The sequence below is a fragment of the Ambystoma mexicanum genome, chromosome 1p (genome assembly GCF_040938575.1).
Source record: "Ambystoma mexicanum isolate Mex_15411 chromosome 1p, UKY_AmexF1_1, whole genome shotgun sequence".
Taxonomy (NCBI): Eukaryota; Metazoa; Chordata; class Amphibia; order Caudata; family Ambystomatidae; genus Ambystoma; species Ambystoma mexicanum.
The window spans coordinates 1,026,995,127-1,027,001,991 of NC_090921.1; the positions used below are offsets into that span (position 1 = coordinate 1,026,995,127).

At 41.3% G+C, this 6,865-nt stretch overlaps 1 non-coding gene across 1 annotated transcript; it reads right to left on the minus strand.

Moving 5' to 3' along the window:
* Positions 1-6,529: 6,529 nt before the first annotated feature.
* TRNAY-GUA (transfer RNA tyrosine (anticodon GUA)) lies at positions 6,530-6,615 on the minus strand. Its single transcript is given in 2 exon segments — positions 6,530-6,565; positions 6,579-6,615. It is a non-coding gene; the product is annotated as a tRNA-Tyr (tRNA).
* Between the last annotated feature and the right edge of the window lie 250 nt (positions 6,616-6,865).

Consider the following 6,865-nt stretch of genomic DNA (forward strand, 5'->3'; position numbering starts at 1 on the left):
GCAAAAGGCATCTATTTTCAGTGATGAAATATAATATAATTATAAATTGTCTGTTATTTTACTTTCCAAGTATTTTACTTTCCAAGTATTCAATAAAAGGTGCATTTGGCAAAAGTCTTTCGAGCCGGGTTTGAACCAGCGACCTAAGGATGCCTGTTTTACCACTACAGTCCTCTGCTCTACCAACTGAGCTATCGAAGGCTTGGCAAATCAGTTTGTAGCAAGCTCAATACGAGCTTCCACTTCAACCGTCGACATTCAAACATCTCTTGCAATTCGTGCAAAATACTACAAATTTGGCTTGTGAGGTTCCCGAATTGAGTAAAAGCACATCAGTTCACAATTAAAAAAATGACCCCCTCCGCAGTCTCCCGCATGTTACTGACCACCATACTAAGGAGGAAAAGTTGAAAGGCGGCGCCTCACAGGCCATCTCCTCAGAGTATTCATCAGTGTTCGGCCTTGACAATATTTTAATATCTTGGATGGTGTATAGTGTTCTCCCATTTCCCTTGAGAAATCAAGATTGTCAAGGGGATTCTGCTGTTTTGTCAGTTCATAGCAAGAGATGGGGATCCAAAATACCTCACAGGAAACCAACGAAGATTGGTGTCGGACAGAAAAATAACGTGGCCACAGCCTCAAAGCTAAAGGCATCTATTTTCAGTGATGAAATATAATATAATTATAAATTGTCTGTTATTTTACTTTCCAAGTATTTTACTTTCCAAGTATTCAATAAAATGTGCATTTGGCAAAAGTCCTTCATGCCGGATTGGAACCACCGACCTAAGGATGCCTGTTTTACCACTACAGTCCTCTGCTCTACCAACTGAGCTATCGAAGGCTAGGCCAACCAGTCTCTAGCAAGCTCAATACGAGCTTCCACTTCAACCGTCGACATTCAAACATCTCTTGCAATTCGTGCAAAATACTACAAATTTGGCTTGTGAGGTTCCCGAATTGAGTAAAAGCACATCAGTTCACAATTAAAAAAATGACCCCCTCCGCAGTCTCCCGCATGTTACTGACCACCATACTAAGGAGGAAAAGTTGAAAGGCGGCGCCTCACAGGCCATCTCCTCAGAGTATTCATCAGTGTTCGGCCTTGACAATATTTTAATATCTTGGATGGTGTATAGTGTTCTCTCATTTTCCTTGAGAAATCAAGATTGTCAAGGGGATTCTGCTGTTTTGCCAGTTCATAGCAAGAAATGGGGATCCAAAACACCTCACAGGAAACCAATGAAGATTCGTGTTGGACAGAAAAATAACGTGGCCACAGCCTCAAAGCAAAAGGCATCTATTTTCAGTGATGAAATATAATATAATTATAAATTGTCTGTTATTTTACTTTCCAAGTATTTTACTTTCCAAGTATTCAATAAAATGTGCATTTGGCAAAAGTCCTTTGAGCCGGATTTGAACCAGCGACGAGCTATCGAAGGCTTGGCAAATCATTCTCTAGCAAACTCAATACGAGCTTCCACTTCAACCGTCGACTTGTAAACATCTCTTGCAATTCGTGCAAAATACTACAAATTTGGCTTGTGAGGTTCCCGAATTGAGTAAAAGCACATCAGTTCTCAATTAAAAAAATGAACCCCTCCGCAGTCTCCTGCATGTTACTGACCACCATACTAAGGGGGAAAAGTTGAAAGGCGGCGCCTCACAGGCCATCTCCTCAGAGTATTCAGCCGTGTTGGGCCTTGACAATATTTTAATATCTTGGATGGTGTATAGTGTTCTCTCATTTCCCTTGAGAAATCAAGATTGTCAAGGGGATTGTGCTGTTTTGCCAGTTCATAGCAAGAGATGGGGATCCAAAACACCTCACAGGAAAACAATGAAGATTGGTGTTGGACAGAAACATAACGTGGCCACAGCCTCAAAGCAAAAGGCATCTATTTTCAGTGATGAAATATAATATAATTATAAATTGTCTGTTATTTTATTTTCCAAGTATTTTACTTTCCAAGTATTCAATAAAATTTACATTTGGCAAAAGTCCTTCGAGCCGGATTTGAACCAGCAACCTAAGTATGCCTGTTTTACCACTACAGTCCTCTGCTCTACCAACTGAGCTATCAAAGGCTTGGCAAATCATTCTCTAGCAAACTCAATACGAGCTTCCACTTCAACCGTCGACTTGTAAACATCTCTTGCAATTCGTGCAAAATACTACAAATTTGGCTTGTGAGGTTCCCGAATTGAGTAAAAGCACATCAGTTCCCAATTAAAAAAATGACCCCCTCCGCAGTCTCCCGCATGTTACTGACCACCATACTAAGGGGGAAAAGTTGAAAGGCGCGCCTCACAGGCCATCTCCTCAGAGTATTCAGCCGTGTTGGGCCTTGACAATATTTTAATATCTTGGATGGTGTATAGTGTTCTCCCATTTCCCTTGAGAAATCAAGATTGTCAAGGGGATTCTGCTGTTTTGTCAGTTCATAGCAAGAGATTGGGATCCAAAACACCTCACAGGAAACCAACGAAGATTGGTGTCGGACAGAAAAATAACGTGGCCACAGCCTCAAAGCAAAAGGCATCTATTTTCAGTGATGAAATATAATATAATTATAAATTTTCTGTTATTTTATTTTCCAAGTATTTTACTTTCCAAGTATTCAATAAAATTTGCATTTGGCAAAAGTCCTTCAATCTGGATTTGAACCAGCGACCTAAGGATGCCTGTTTTACCACTACAGTCCTCTGCTCTACCAACTGAGCTACCTAAGGCTTGGAAAATCAGTCTCTAGCAAGCTCAATACGAGCTTCCACTTCAACCATCGACATTCAAACATCTCTTGCAATTCGTGCAAAATACTACAAATTTGGCTTGTGAGGTTCCCGAATTGAGTAAAAGCACATCAGTTCACAATTAAAAAAATGACCCCCTCCGCAGTCTCCCGCATGCTACTGACCACCATACTAAGGGGGAAAAGTTGAAAGGTGGCGCCTCACAGGCCATCTCCTCAGAGCATTCAGCCGTGTTGAGCCTTGACAATATTTGAATATCTTGGATGGTGTATAGTGTTCTCTCATTTCCCTTGAGAAATCAAGATTGTCAAGGGGATTCTGCTGTTTTGCCAGTTCATAGCAAGAGATGGGGATCCAAAACACCTCACAGGAAACCAATGAAGATTCGTGTTGGACAGAAAAATAACGTGGCCACAGCCTCAAAGCAAAAGGCATCTATTTTCAGTGATGAAATATAATATAATTATAAATTGTCTGTTATTTTACTTTCCAAGTATTTTACTTTCCAAGTATTCAATAAAAGGTGCATTTGGCAAAAGTCTTTCGAGCCGGGTTTGAACCAGCGACCTAAGGATGCCTGTTTTACCACTACAGTCCTCTGCTCTACCAACTGAGCTATCGAAGGCTTGGCAAATCAGTTTGTAGCAAGCTCAATACGAGCTTCCACTTCAACCGTCGACATTCAAACATCTCTTGCAATTCGTGCAAAATACTACAAATTTGGCTTGTGAGGTTCCCGAATTGAGTAAAAGCACATCAGTTCACAATTAAAAAAATGACCCCCTCCGCAGTCTCCCGCATGTTACTGACCACCATACTAAGGAGGAAAAGTTGAAAGGCGGCGCCTCACAGGCCATCTCCTCAGAGTATTCATCAGTGTTCGGCCTTGACAATATTTTAATATCTTGGATGGTGTATAGTGTTCTCCCATTACCCTTGAGAAATCAAGATTGTCAAGGGGATTCTGCTGTTTTGTCAGTTCATAGCAAGAGATGGGGATCCAAAATACCTCACAGGAAACCAACGAAGATTGGTGTCGGACAGAAAAATAACGTGGCCACAGCCTCAAAGCAAAAGGCATCTATTTTCAGTGATGAAATATAATATAATTATAAATTGTCTGTTATTTTACTTTCCAAGTATTTTACTTTCCAAGTATTCAATAAAATGTGCATTTGGCAAAAGTCTTTCGAGCCGGATTTGAACCAGCGACCTAAGGATGCCTGTTTTCACACTACAGTCCTCCGCTCTACCAACTGAGCTATCGAAGGCTTTGCAAATTGTGCTCTAGCAAACTCAATACGAGCTTCCACTTCAACCGTCGACTTGTAAACCTCTCTTGCAATTCGTGCAAAATACTACAAATTTGGCTTGTGAGGTTCCCGAATTGAGTAAAAGCACATCAGTTCACAATTAAAAAAATGACCCCCTCCGCAGTCTCCCGCATGTTACTGACCACCATACTAAGGGGGAAAAGTTGAAAGGCGGCGCCTCACAGGCCATCTCCTCAGAGTATTCAGCCGTGTTGGGTCTTGACAATATTTTAATATCTTGGATGGTGTATAGTGTTCTCTCATTTCCCTTGAGAAATCAAGATTGTCAAGGGGATTCTGTTGTTTTGCCAGTTCATAGCAAGAGATGGGGATCCAAAACACCTCACAGGAAAACAATGAAGATTGGTGTTGGACAGAAACATAACGTGGCCACAGCCTCAAAGCAAAAGGCATCTATTTTCAGTGATGAAATATAATATAATTATAAATTGTCTGTTATTTTATTTTCCAAGTATTTTACTTTCCAAGTATTCAATAAAATTTGCATTTGGCAAAAGTCCTTCGAGCCGGATTTGAACCAGCAACCTAAGGATGCCTGTTTTACCGCTACAGTCACCCGCTCTACCAACTGAGCTATCAAAGGCTTGGCAAATCGTTCTCTAGCAAACTCAATACGAGCTTCCACTTCAACCGTCGACTTGTAAACATCTCTTGCAATTCGTGCAAAATACTACAAATTTGGCTAGTGAGGTTCCCGAATTGAGTAAAAGCACATCAGTTCCCAATTAAAAAAATGACCCCCTCCGCAGTCTCCCGCATGTTACTGACCACCATACTAAGGGGGAAAAGTTGAAAGGCGGCGCCTCACAGGCCATCTCCTCAGAGTATTCAGCCGTGTTGGGCCTTGACAATATTTTAATATCTTGGATGGTGTATAGTGTTCTCTCATTTCCCTTGAGAAATCAAGATTGTCAAGGGGATTCTGCTGTTTTGCCAGTTCGTAGCAAGAGATGTGGATCCAAAACACCTCACAGGAAAACAATGAAGATTGGTGTTGAACAGAAACATAACGTGGCCACAGCCTCAAAGCAAAAGGCATCTATTTTCAGTGATGAAATATAATATAATTATAAATTGTCTGTTATTTTATTTTCCAAGTATTTTACTTTCCAAGTATTCAATAAAATTTGCATTTGGCAAAAGTCCTTCGAGCCGGATTTGAACCAGCGACCTAAGGATGCCTGTTTTACCACTACAGTCCTCTGCTCTACCAACTGAGCTACCTAAGGCTTGGCAAATCAGTCTCTAGCAAGCTCAATACGAGCTTCCACTTCAACCATCGACATTCAAACATCTCTTGCAATTCGTGCAAAATACTCCAAATTTGGCTTGTGAGGTTCCCGAATTGAGTAAAAGCACATCAGTTCACAATTAAAAAAATGACCCCCTCCGCAGTCTCCCGCATGCTACTGACCACCATACTAAGGGGGAAAAGTTGAAAGGTGGCGCCTCACAGGCCATCTCCTCAGAGCATTCAGCCGTGTTGAGCCTTGACAATATTTGAATATCTTGGATGGTGTATAGTGTTCTCTCATTTCCCTTGAGAAATCAAGATTGTCAAGGGGATTCTGCTGTTTTGCCAGTTCATAGCAAGAGATGGGGATCCAAAACACCTCACAGGAAACCAATGAAGATTCGTGTTGGACAGAAAAATAACGTGGCCACAGCCTCAAAGCAAAAGGCATCTATTTTCAGTGATGAAATATAATATGATTATAAATTGTCTGTTATTTTACTTTCCAAGTATTTTACTTTCCAAGTATTCAATAAAAGGTGCATTTGGCAAAAGTCTTTCGAGCCGGGTTTGAACCAGCGACCTAAGGATGCCTGTTTTACCACTACAGTCCTCTGCTCTACCAACTGAGCTATCGAAGGCTTGGCAAATCAGTTTGTAGCAAGCTCAATACGAGCTTCCACTTCAACCGTCGACATTCAAACATCTCTTGCAATTCGTGCAAAATACTACAAATTTGGCTTGTGAGGTTCCCGAATTGAGTAAAAGCACATCAGTTCACAATTAAAAAAATGACCCCCTCCGCAGTCTCCCGCATGTTACTGACCACCATACTAAGGAGGAAAAGTTGAAAGGCGGCGCCTCACAGGCCATCTCCTCAGAGTATTCATCAGTGTTCGGCCTTGACAATATTTTAATATCTTGGATGGTGTATAGTGTTCTCCCATTTCCCTTGAGAAATCAAGATTGTCAAGGGGATTCTGCTGTTTTGTCAGTTCATAGCAAGAGATGGGGATCCAAAATACCTCACAGGAAACCAACGAAGATTGGTGTCGGACAGAAAAATAACGTGGCCACAGCCTCAAAGCTAAAGGCATCTATTTTCAGTGATGAAATATAATATAATTATAAATTGTCTGTTATTTTACTTTCCAAGTATTTTACTTTCCAAGTATTCAATAAAATGTGCATTTGGCAAAAGTCCTTCGAGCCGGATTTGAACCAGCGACCTAAGGATGCCTGTTTTCACACTACAGTCCTCCGCTCTACCAACTGAGCTATCGAAGGCTTTGCAAATTGTGCTCTAGCAAACTCAATACGAGCTTCCACTTCAACCGTCGACTTGTAAACATCTCTTGCAATTCGTGCAAAATACTACAAATTTGGCTTGTGAGGTTCCCGAATTGAGTAAAAGCACATCAGTTCACAATTAAAAAAATGACCCCCTCCGCAGTCTCCCGCATGTTACTGACCACCATACTAAGGGGGAAAAGTTGAAAGGCGGCGCCTCACAGGCCATCTCCTCAGAGTATTCAGC